Genomic DNA, 13002 nt, shown 5'->3' with positions numbered 1-13002 from the left:
ACTGGAAATAGAATCACCACAGCCTCCAACGCAACGCAAGCAACACCGTGTCTGGGTCACAGTTCACATACAAAACAACCTCCCCCAGAGCATTTTAGCCATGTGCCACCAGGAATTATTTAATGAATGAAATGATATTAACAATACACGCAGCATTACATACAATGACTGGGTGTTTGACAATCCCAGACTTGATACATATGATTTCATTAATTGCTCATTTGCTCAATTAAAGTGCACTATATCAGTTCCACCACATGTACATCCATGAATGTGTTTTAGAAAACAGATCTATTTATTTATGAAAATTCCTAGAATATTTTATTATAATTGCAAGTCACTTGCAATCATGAAATGAGGTAACATAACTGACCCTATGGCACACCGATGAAAGTATTGGAATATATATATATATATAGAGAGAGAGAGAGGATACATGCGTATTCGGTGATCTTGTAACATATAGGCTCAACCTTGGATGATAAAATGGCAGAATGTCACGTAATGTAAGAAACTACCTCAGAGGAGTACTTCAAGTCCAGAGTCATCGGTTGTTTTTATTATCAATACAAACAATTCAAACACTTACTGTCTTTAAGAATTATCTGATTGCTTAGTTCTTATGTACAATACTTACAAAAAGGGTCAACATGATCTGTAATGTGATACCAAAAATTTAAATAATTAGAAAAATTTCAGGAGGTTGAATTATTTCTGTGACAGTCGACGGATTTTGTTTTGCGTTTTTTGGATATTGTTATATTATAGAGACTTTTGTTTTCGGTTTTGTTAGTTTTTTTGTTTTTGAGTTATTTCTAGTATATCTAGTTTTTAGTTATACAGTAGTTATATTTCAGTAGTGCTAATAGTGTTAAATTACCTCATTAGGGCCCGAGCACTGACAGTGCAAAGGCCCTGTTGTATCTGTTCCATTTCTTTTGATGGAACAGATGCAACAATTTCGTTTTTGAGGGCTTCAACATTTTCAAAAACTCGTGAAATTTTGCACACGTGTCAGATCCAGTGAAAGTATTTTTTATGTATTTTATTGTTTTTGTACACGGACATTTCAAAATGACTCCCAGTGAAGCACACACCGCTTTCATTTTGTAATGACTCTCACTAATAAGCACATGTGTGGCTAAAGATCCTGATTGTTCCAGCCCTGAGATTTGCAGTACAAGAGCACCATAGCAAGGACAAATCTGGCTTTTGTCTAACCTGTGACGCTGTGACTAAATGACTTCACTCTGACATACAACAACAAGACAAGGGTCGCAAACATGAGCTGTTTTTAGATTTGATAAAGGCTACAACAGGCCTCACCCTCCTCTTTAGGAAGCAAACAGACTTATTGGAAAGGTAGTTATTATTTTCAGAAACAAAAATATTTGGAACATTTTTGCTGACGGGAATTATAAAGACTATAAATTGCCAATGATGTCTAAACAGCAATAAACGACTTCAAATATATTTTTAATCTAGCAAGTGTTTACAGAAAAAGTGGATTCGAACATAGACATGGACGGATTTTCACATGGAACCATAGTAATGCGCTCAGCTCCTCTCAAACTGTGTATCAGTTATATACAGGAAACTGCGTTCCTTTACACACACACACACACACACACACACACACACACACACACACACACACACACACACACACACACACACACACACACACACACACAGGGAGGGGATGTTGTGGTTTCCTACCAGATCGACACTTGATGATTTCTCCAAACTCGTCTTCCGCCGGCTCATCACAATAGTCCTCAGGGCGCACACCCTCCGCCATCGACAAAACGCACCGGTTTTAATGCTAATTAATGGGGAGAAGTAAAGAAACGGACAGATTAAAATCCACCAGGGGGCAGCGCGAAATGACAAATTTCAGAGCAAACTGTCAAAGGTAGAGCGCACGATGTAGAACTGTGGTGAAGCAGTGGACAAAGTCAAGCGGAGCACTGATCAGTCTGTCACAGGGGCACAGAAGGAGAGGAGCAGGTGTTCTAGAGGGGGCTGGGTCTTAGCGCATTCCCACCTCTAAATAGCAGGGTGTTGGGGGAATAGCTCATCGTGGGCCCCTGTCCCGTTTGACAGACGCCAAGCGTAAAACTCGACACCCAACGAATCTATCGGCGGATTCGTTGGGTGTCGAGTTTCCGCACAGAGTTGATGGTGAAGTGTGAAAAATATCAAAGTGAGTCACCCATGGACTCATCTTTCACCTGCAGGTGGTCAGATCTCATGCTTCCAGCGATATTAACAAAAATTATTAAAGCATTAGGATGAGTTCACTTTGATGTTCACAGATTTAGGTCATGGGCGTCATATGTGAAATTAATCGTAAAACCTTATCCTAAAATATCATTAAAGGTAAAAATGATGTGTATCCTTGACATCTGTAAGTTACAGTTTTTTACAGACGCTAGGACACATTTCTCAATACTTAGGTCACTTTTGCAAAACTCCTCACACAGTGAGCACAACAGAAGTCTATGTGGGCTAAACTGAGGACCAGTTATCATTGTTTTGGCACAAAATGCATTCAATGACTACATCTCTCAAATTTCATGAATCATCTTCTCACTCAGACACAACAACTGCCAAAAATCTTTGTACGTACAGGACATTTTGCATGTGCTTACATACTGTTTTCAAAACTGTTAAACTTATGGCCAAAACAATAACATAATGCAAAACTTAAAAAGACAGCAAAATGCAACAGCAATATTTTATTGAAACATATTTTAAATCTAAAAATGCAGTTTAACCAGCCACAGCTGATTCTCATTGTAGATGAACATCTGCACAGGTGTTACTCCTTCAATTTTTCAACTCCTTCAATTCTGGCAGCCAGAAGATTCTTTCCTAGGTGTGTTGCCCATAGATGACATAAGATGTGATGTGGATGAGAACCTGTGGCCAAATGGAGAAGACCGAGTAGATTAGCATTACTATTGTATGTGTATCAGTGGATGGTGTGTATACAAATTCTTGTATTTTGGGATTACTTAGTGCAAAAACAATAAAAATACATAAACAAATATTAACGAATTCTGCATGATGTCTGATTCATTCCAGTAACATATATTGAAATTATAAACAGAGATGTGTCCTTGTTTTACACAAGAAAACACTGTGTAATGCTACATGTTGTTAGTGTTTTTTAGGTCATTGTTTTGTGGGTGACAAAGTGTGTTTGTCGGCTGTCAACCTTTGCTAGTGTTCTGGAAGAATGAGGTTATTTGAGACCTGAATGAAGTGTTTTGGTAGTTGTAGTGCATTTTGAATGTGAAATGAACTGCTTTGCCAAGCTGACGGTCAGTTAGGAGGATTGTGTGAAGAGTTTTGCAAAAGTGACCTAAGTATTGAGACATGTGTCCTAGCGTCTGTAAAAAACTGTAAACTTGAGAAATGGAGAGTTGAGATAAGAGTTAACTGTTGCTTCATTTCTCCTCTTTTCTCTTCCTCAGTTTCTTCTCTTTCTTGCTCATATCCATTTTCCTTGTTACCATATGTTTAGCCTGTATTGTTCAGGCTGTGTTTTTTTCCTTGTGTTTTGCTGTTTTTGTTTAATCATGATTTATCATTGGTTCTTCTGTTGAACTTGTTTTTTGTTAACCTGCTCAAACTGCTTGCAGAATGCTTTGTTGCAGTTTTCCTCATCGCCTTAAAGTTGCTAGGTTACTAGTTTTAACCCTGTAAAACTTGAAATAAAACTATTAAATAATTGCAAGACAATTAGAATTTTTTGAGTGTCAAGGCTCGCTATGTGGCAAACAAGAACTGGACCCAAAGCATAGGACTCAAAGACAAGCTATGAAATTCAAAAACAGCTTTAACTGCTGAAAACCTACAAAATAGCATAATATAAGGCAGGAGCAAATCTACATACAGGCATACAGGACAACAAGGTAACAGAAAACAGGTGGGAGGGGAAGTAGAATTAAACACAGTGTAAGGGTTTTCCTGTCTTATTTTGATAGTCTGTTGTCACTAGTGCTCTGAGACCAGGACTAATCTAAACTTAACAGTCTACAAGTTTTTATTTGTATCATAGCTATATCTGGCAATTGTGTGCAATATATTGCTTAAAATGTATTCTGCAATTTATTCAGGTTTTCTGAGGGGAAAAATCCCCTTGAAAACATAAGGCACGCAAAAAACTCTTTCAAAATGTTTCCACTTGATATGTGTTTTGTTTGGATACATTTTCAATGTGAGCTATTATGGATTGATTTTTACTATACTTTACTGTACTGATTTTACAATACTACCTGGGAACCTAGGAGCTATGTTTACATTCTGTGTTGCATGGGGACATGTTTAATTGTTGCGCTTCGTTTTCCACCAAGAATCACCTCTGGGTGGTCTTGGGTCGATTTGTGCCATTTTTCATTGTTCATTTACACGCCATTTGCACTGTGTTGAATGGAATATAGCGAAAGTCTGCAAAAAAAAGTTCGGTCACATTTACTGTTAAAATTTCAGTATGACTTCCGGAAATTAGCTTCAGTGGCTAAGCTACAGACAAACTTACACTATCGGTCCTAGTGGTCGATTTGTGCCCCATTCATAACAGAAACCCATTATAAACGCTATTTTTCACGGCAAAAAAATTACGGTCAAATCGATCGTGATCGGTTATGTTTCCGTTTCCGTTTGCAGTACTGGCCTTAGAGTTGTAATTTTTTTATTTGTCCACCGGGTGGCGCCCTTGCTCCACATTTGACCCCGGGCTGGAAAACAGCGGGCTGCTTAAACAGACCTGCGGGAAACGAAGCCTCATTTCCGGCGTGCAGCAGCGGCCCCTAGGACCGTTTGAGGGTGCATTTTTTTTTAATCAACAGGAAATGACGTATTTGTTGTGACGTGGTACCGGACGTGTGTGTTGGAAAAAGGGGTCCGACGCAACATGCCCCGGTCATCGTCGGGAGTTAACCCGGGAGGATGCACTGATTTCGGCCTAGAGGAGGAGCATTTGCCGCCTGGAGACCATTTTCTGGTCCTGAAAAAAAAAAAAAAGGCGATCGAAATGAAGGTTGGTGCCAATCTTTAGTCCATCTAAAGGCCTAATTATAATAACAATCAAATATTACTTCAAATGTTTTTTTAAAAAAATATTTCGTTTTGTTTTGGGGGGCTAAAAAAAACGGTGCGCTCATGTAATTAAACTGCGATTAAAAGGGTTAAAACCCCCGAAATATAATTAAAACTTTACATGGATAGTTCAGGGAGAAGTAGTTTTAAAAGATTGGCTAATTTAAAGTGGAATAAAATATTAATATATAAATTTTTTATAGCACTTTTTTGGGCGTGGTCGATTTGTGGCTCTAGGTCCGATAGTGTATGCATTTTTCTAGGACCCCCCAGAGGTTAAGAGTGAGAGAAGTCACAGTCCTGTGCTGAGCTACACAGTTCAGCACTACACTCGCAATAGCTGAGGACGTAGAGCAAGTCATCTATTATTCAGAGGTTTGGTGGTTTGATCCCTGGTTGTGCCAGTCTGCGTGCCCAATATCCTTGGGAAGGAGCTTTCACTCTTCACCTTCTCTGTCTGAGGTATGCAAGGTTCTTGTGACCAGTCCGTACGATAAGGTGCATGGACACCTCCAGCCAATGTCTTCATTCCTCCAGTGCCATCCTGACAGCCAGTACTTCCCGGTCACCGATGTCATAGTTGCGTTCCACTGGAGAGAGATGGCCAGAGAAAAAGACACAAGGGTGCATTTTACTTTCCTTGGATTGTGAGAGAATGGCTTCGACCCCAGAATCTGAAGCATTTACTTCCTGAATGTACTCATTCAAGGTGTTCTGGGCAGCATTGTTACACACACACACTAACAAATGCTGGGTTAAAAATAACCCAATTTGTAATCCAGTGCTGGGTCAAATTTGGACCGAGCTAACCCTGGGTTGTTTCAGCTTAACAGGGTTGGGTTGTTGGTTTGACCCAGCACACTGGGTTAGGATAATTATGAAAAAAATGGGTTACATTGACCAATGTTTAACGCTGAGGTCACCAAAAATTGGGTTGAAACTCATAACCCACCACAAGGGTTATATTACCATTAACATTTGGGTTAAGATTTTATTTACTGGGCGCTGGTTTAGCTCAGTTGGATGAGCAGGTGACCATATGCTGCATAGCTGAGAGTGGTTGACCTGGGTTCAAGTATGACCTGTGGCCTTTTGCCGCATGTCTCCCCCTCTCACTTTCCAGTCAGTCTTCACTGTATCTGCCTAATAAGAATCACTATTAAGGCTGAGAGAAGTCATAGTCCTGTCCTGAGCTGCACAGATCAGAGCACCAGCTCCAGGCTCAGCAGCGTCAGTAACAGAGGGGCTAGACTCAGGCAATTTTCACTGGGAGACAAAGTGCTTGTATTGCTCCCTTCTTCCAGCTCAAAGTTGCTTGCCAAGCGGCAAGGACCCTTTGTGGTCACGCGGTGAGTTGGGGACGTTGACTATGAGGTCGCACGGTCTGACAACAGATTTTCAATTCAATTCAATTTTATTTATATAGCGCCAAATCACAACAAAAGTCGCCTCAAGGCGCTTTCTATTGTACAGTAGATACAGAGAGAAGCCCAACAATCATATGAGCAAGCACTTTGGCGACAGTGGGAAGGAAAAACTCCCTTTTAACAGGAAGAAACCTCCGGCAGAACCAGGCTCAGGGAGGGGCGGGGCCATCTGCTGCGACCGGTTGGGGTGAGAGAAGGAAAACAGGATAAAGACCTGCTGTGGAAGAGAGACAGAGGCTAATAACAGAGAGAGGTCTGTTAATACATAGTGAGCGAGAAAGGTGACTGGAAAGGAAAAACCCAATGCATCATGGGAATCCCCCGGCAGCCTACGTCTATTGCAGCATAACTAAGGGAGGATTCAGGGTCACCTGGTCCAGCCCTAACTATATGCTTTAGCAAAAAGGAAAGTTTGAAGCCTAATCTTGAAAGTAGAGATAGTGTCTGTCTCCTGAATCCAAACTGGAAGCTGGTTCCACAGAAGAGGGGCCTGAAAACTGAAGGCTCTGCCTCCCATTCTACTTTTAAATACTCTAGGAACAACAAGTAGGCCTGCAGTGAGAGTGAAGTGCTCTAATAGGGTGATATGGTACAGGAGAAATCTGCTCTCTCTTTCTAGTCCCTGTCAGGACTCTTGCTGCAGCATTTTGGATTAGCTGAAGGCTTTTCAGTGAGTTTTTAGGACTTCCTGATAATAATGAATTACAGTCGTCCAGCCTGGAAGTAATAAATGCATGAACTAGTTTTTCAGCGTCACTCTGAGACAGGATATTTCTAACTTTAGAGATGTTGCGCAAATGGAAGAAAGCAGTCTTACATATTTGTTTAATATGTGCGTTGAAGGACATGTCCTGGTCAAAAATGACTCCAAGGTTCCTCACAGCGTTACTGGAGGCCAAGGTAATGCCATCCAGAGTAAGAATCTGGTTAGATACCATATTTCTAAGATTTTCAGGGCCGAGTACAATAACCTCAGTTTTATCTGAATTAAGAAGCAGAAAGTTAGCGGCCATCCAGGTCTTTATGTCTTTAAGACATTCCTGCAGTTTAACTCATTGGTGTGTGTTATCTGGCTTCATGGACAGATAGAGCTGGGTGTCATCAGCATAGCAGTGTAAATGTATGCTATGTCTTCTAATGATGCTGCCTAAGGGAAGCATGTATAATGTAAACAGAATTGGTCCTAGCACTGAACCCTGTGGAACTCCATGATTAACCTCAGTGTGTGAAGAGGACTCTCCATTTACATGCACAAACTGGAGCCTGTTAGATACAAACCACTGCAGTGCAGTACCTGTAATACCTACAGCATGTTCTAACGACGGATTTATCATCTCAACCGCCTAGTCAGGACCCTTACTAGATACCGGGTGGGAATCAAATTTGCGACCCCCCACTCCTGAGGTGTGGAGTCTTACCATTACACTATCCAGCTGCTGGGAGTGAGAGAAGAGTCGCACAGCGCCTGGTGTAGCCCCATTGTTCTTGTGGTGAAGAAAGATTGGTCTATATGGTTCTGTGTCGACTATCACAAGGTGAATGAAGTGTCACGCTTTGATGCTTATCCCATGCTCCGGGTCGAGGAGTTGATGTTGTTGTTGTCAGTCACGTGTAATTTTGAACAATATTTGGATGAGGCCCTGAGAGATCGCTTTGTTAGTGAGCTGCGTTCTGATGCTGTGCAGCGCAAGCTACTATTGGAAATGAAGAGTGTGCTGGAAGCAGATGGTAAGGCCACATTGCCACTCAGTCTTTGATTGGCAAACTTCCTTATCATGTATCGCAGTATACCGCACACTCTGACGGGTCGTACACCAGCAGAGTTGTTCCTGAAACGTCGGGGTTATAGACTGTGTTGTTCCAGAGATACCACCAAGTCCACCTGGGATTTCAACATCACACCCCTTACCTGCTGAACCACCTAAACAGACAACTGATGAAAAAAATATATACATAGCGTAAAATCTAAGTTCTAAAACAAACTCCAGTCACATTCATTCGGGTAGATAGCAGCAGTCCTTTCACAGAAGGGGATGGAAAAATTAGATAGTGTGTGTATCTGGGGAGTGTATTGTGTGTGTGTGTGTGTGTGTGTGTGTGTGTGTGTGTGTGTGTGTGTGTGTGTGTGTGTGTGTGTGTGTGTGTGTGTGTGGGGATAGGGGCAACACAGTCTGCTTGTTGATCTTAGAGTGTAGCTATGTGAGTGGCTGTGTGGGTGGGGAGGGGGCACAGACCATTTATCAGTCTCACAGCTTGTGCAAAGAACCCTCCAGCATCCTGGTGGTTCTGCAACTGATGCTCCTGTACTTCTTGCCAGACGGCAGGAGTGAGAACAGGCCATGAGAGGGGTGGTTGGAGTCTCTGATGATGGAGATAGCTCTGCGTGTGCAGCGCTGGTTGTAGATCTCCTCCAGTGGTGAGAGAGGGGCACCAACAATCCTCCTGGAAGTCTTGACAATCCTATTAAGTTGATGCTTCTCGTAGGACTTGCAGCTGCTAAACCAAGCTGTAAAACTTTGTGTCAGGATGTTTTCAATGGTGCCCCTGTAGAAAGTTGTGAGATGAAGTGTGGAGAGTCCTGCTTTCCTGAGTCTCCTGAGGGAGACGCTTTTGTACCTCTATCACCACTTACTGTGCGGTGAGCAGTTTGGAGCTATGATCTACCTGCTGCTTATCTTTAAGGATTTGAATGTAACATATAAAACACTTTACCTTTAAAGTATCTGATATACAATGGAAATGGAAGCAATCAGAGATTTAATGATGAAGACTGGGGGTCTGTAGTTCACGTTTTACAGTCCTGAATGACTCCTTGGACATTAATATAATTCACTGAAGCAGAGTTTACAATGCAATTTGCATTCAGCCTCCAGTGTTACTGTTTAATTTTTTTACAATGTCTTTCTCGTTTCGTTTGGCTCTCGGCGAAGGCGGTCGCACTTTTCTCCTCTCCTCCTTCTCCTTACCTTATCTTCCCTGCTTAGCCTCTTGTGTCCTTGTCTTGTCTCGTGTGTATTTCACTTCCCTGGAACACTCTCTCACAATCTGTGTCTAAAAACCTAAAGAGAATTATGGATTTGATCAACTGGTCTCTGAATGCTATTGACACCCTTTTCTCAATGAGAAGTCTGGGCTCGAGAAGTCTGGGCTCGGGAGAGCCCGAGTGCCCTGGAGGGACTTTCCCTGCCGGGTACACGATGGACGGGTGGCAGACATGGAGGGTCGTCGATCTGGGACTGTCGATCGAGGACGCTGAAGATATCGACCTATTCGGAACCATGATAACAGAGTTCTTGCTGATCGGAGCTGGCTTGGCCCTGGCTTATCGGAGAATTAAGAAAGCGGAACCGGCTGTTCAAACCCCCACAAGGCTGCCCGCTGGGATTGGAACGATGGGACGAGGTGCGGCTTCTCAGAAAGGGCTCACTGAATGCAGCAGGTTAAGAGCTTGGAGGCGCTAACGGCTGCAGTGAAGGCTCAGAATAACACCTCTGAGCGTATATTGGATTACATCAGGGAAGAGTCCACTCGGAACAACACCTCTGGGCGGAAGCTGGATTACATCGCGGATCAGTTGGCTGCGGTCGTGAGGTCTCAGAATCTGCTATGTGAGCAAAAGTGTGAAAAGACCACGGAATTGAAGGTAAATAACATCATGGAGAAACTCGCGGGCGTGGCGTGGCTGCCAACCCCACACCTGCATCCCATCCCAGGCGATCACCAGGTGGACTATTTAATCCTGCCCTACCTGCTCCTCCACGCCAGTCCGTAGTCGTCTCTCAGCGATCACAACTCGGCGTTTTTGAGCCACCTGCCTGTCCACCTGCCCGCCTGAGATTTGGATCACGATCAGCCCCGCCGCCTCGACCCCTTTTGGAGCCCCCCCCCTCTGGTTCACTCAGCCCGGCTATCACCGTAAGACGCATACTCCACCTTCCCTCGTATGCTGCCATTTTTCTGCACCCCAGTAATCTGTTTCTCCTTTTTTTTTGCAGCCTCCCACAGCCCCGCTCTTGGAGTTCCCTGCGCGACTCACCTCCCCGGTCCTTCGGTTTTTTCTGGTTCCACACGTTGTTTTTTCCGGCTACCCTCACGGGACACTTTTAGTTATAATAAAATTTGGTTTCTTTATTCTCCCCTACCCTGGTGTGTGTGTTCTGCTTCTGGGTCCAGCTTGCGCACGGAACTTCGGTTCATGACACTAGCACAGCAAACAACAATGCCCTGGACTGTCAGTGTCATTACATGCTGTGAATATGAGTCGCCTTGATCACATTTTCAAGTATAAAAGAAAAGAAAAGGAAAACACAGAGAGAGAAAAAGGTATAACAGTGTGAGGTCATTTTCTTCCTAACTGACAAGAAAAATACTTTTCATGACTTAGACCATTAATGCATGTTAGACTGTCAGTGTTCTTGTTTTAGTATGCTTCTGTACTGTTAGGCTCACCATCTCTATTTCAGTATAATCAATATGCAAAAAAAAAAAAACAAACCCTAAAAGTTATACATGAATTTGACTAACGGCATTATTAATAGCATGTTTTTTTTCCCAATTTTCTAAAAAAATGATGACTTTGCAAATAAGTGCAACTCTCATTTTGTCACATTTCTAATATGGAATGTGACAAAATGAAAATGAAAGTAACAGAAACGTTCTAAATAATAAAGTATTTATTATTTTAGTTCTATAAAATTATTAATGCAAATTCTAGTATCAGTCTATAAATAGCCAAACATAGTAGTCACATGTGCCAAAAGATGTCATTATTATACCAATTAGTAATGTTAATACCACAATATTAGCTGCAGGGGGCAGTATAGCCACAGGTTATGGAGTATTATATTAATGTCTAATGTAAAGTAGGCCACTGAGTATTGGAAAGATATTCTTTGAAGATAACTCCCTTAGGGCTGAGAAAACAACAAAGAAGCTTTGAAATGATGATAATGCAATAATAGTAATAGTAATAAATGGTGGATGAATGAGAGAAATAAATCATCTACTGGGCTGTTGGCTTTTAGACAAATCTTTCCAAGAAAACCCAGACTGAGTTGAAAGCTCTCTGATTATGGCCAGTGTTACTTACTGTGATGATGTAAGTTAATGTAAGTTATCATGGCATGCTGCTCCATCACAGGCTGCCAGCTCTCCTGGATGTATACGGCACAAATGTGGTGACAAAGAGATCTTTTCAGTGCTGGAGGCAGCCAAAAGATCTCTTATTTGCACTTGTCCCACATCTGCTTATTGTTTCGAATGTACATTGTAGGACATAAAGAAGTTCTATTTGTTATTTCTTGGAGATAAAGTAACTAATTATTGTGAACTTGTGAGTCCACAAGCTTATTATTTTGGTTAAAATCATTCACAAGTAACAAGAATATTGTGTTATGGCTCAATATGTCACGGTCATGGGTCAGGGACCCAGTGTTTTGTGTTGTTTATTATTAACAGTCTTTTATTTTCGCTTTCTGTGTTCAACGTTTGCTGCCGTGTCCCCTTGTGTCTGTGTTATGCTTCCTGTTTTACTTTGAAAGTCCGTGTCCTATGTTAATGTTTTCAGTTTTGCTTCCCCTTGGTCTCATCACGCTGTACTCTCCTCCTGTGTCTCATTCCCTTGTTATCCCTCTGTGGATTTAAGCCTTGTGTCTTCTGTTTGTTGCTGGTTCGTCTGTATCATCCATGACATTTCCCCTGTCTTTAGTCTTCAGTTTCTTTTTACTTGTTTCTAGTTTCCTCCCTGTTTAGGTTTTGTTAGTTTAGTCTTTGTATTCCTGCATCTGTGTTTATGGTTTTGGGCTGCGTCAATAAAAGGCACGTTTTCAGTTTAAGTCCTCGTCAGTGCCGTTTGGGTCCTATCTCTCTTCACTCCACACATCTGCCCAAGCAGCCGTGGCACAAAATGAGTGGAGCTAAGGAATTAAACGTCTTGGGAAAAGGTTTAGTGTATGCTGCTGACATTAACACCAACTGGTACGCTGCTCTGTGAGGTCTTCGTTTGTTTTATATTTGCAGATGGATTTTTCCTGCTGCAAACTATGCCTGTAGCAGCAGCAATAATGAACTACTTTGCTTCAAACAACAAGTCCTTTGTCACTGTGTTTGTTTGTTTTCTTAAGATGTTGTTTTGACTACGCAAAGTCTGTCCTTACGGTGCCAACTGAAACAACTCCTAATTAGCAGGAGAAGTGTTTATTAAGAAGTCTGGCTGTGAGATCCAAATGGTCAAAAAAGACTGGCAACAAATATAAACTCTAATGTGTTCAGTGAGATAATGATAAGTCAACTTCCTGGAGCAACTTATGTTCTGTGGATTTAATTATTATAAAACTTTAAGAATATACTGTGATGTTTTTTTAACACCAGGGTCAAAACTTAGAGTGAGATAACACGATGTATGTTCCCAGCAAAGATGCCCATGTGGGTCTACAGTGAGTCGCTGTAGGTGCACTGTGGGAAGGGC

This window comes from Astatotilapia calliptera, chromosome 23 (genome assembly GCF_964374335.1).
Source record: "Astatotilapia calliptera chromosome 23, fAstCal68.1, whole genome shotgun sequence".
Taxonomy (NCBI): domain Eukaryota; kingdom Metazoa; phylum Chordata; class Actinopteri; order Cichliformes; family Cichlidae; genus Astatotilapia; species Astatotilapia calliptera.
Note: the sequence above shows the minus strand (reverse complement) of the source record.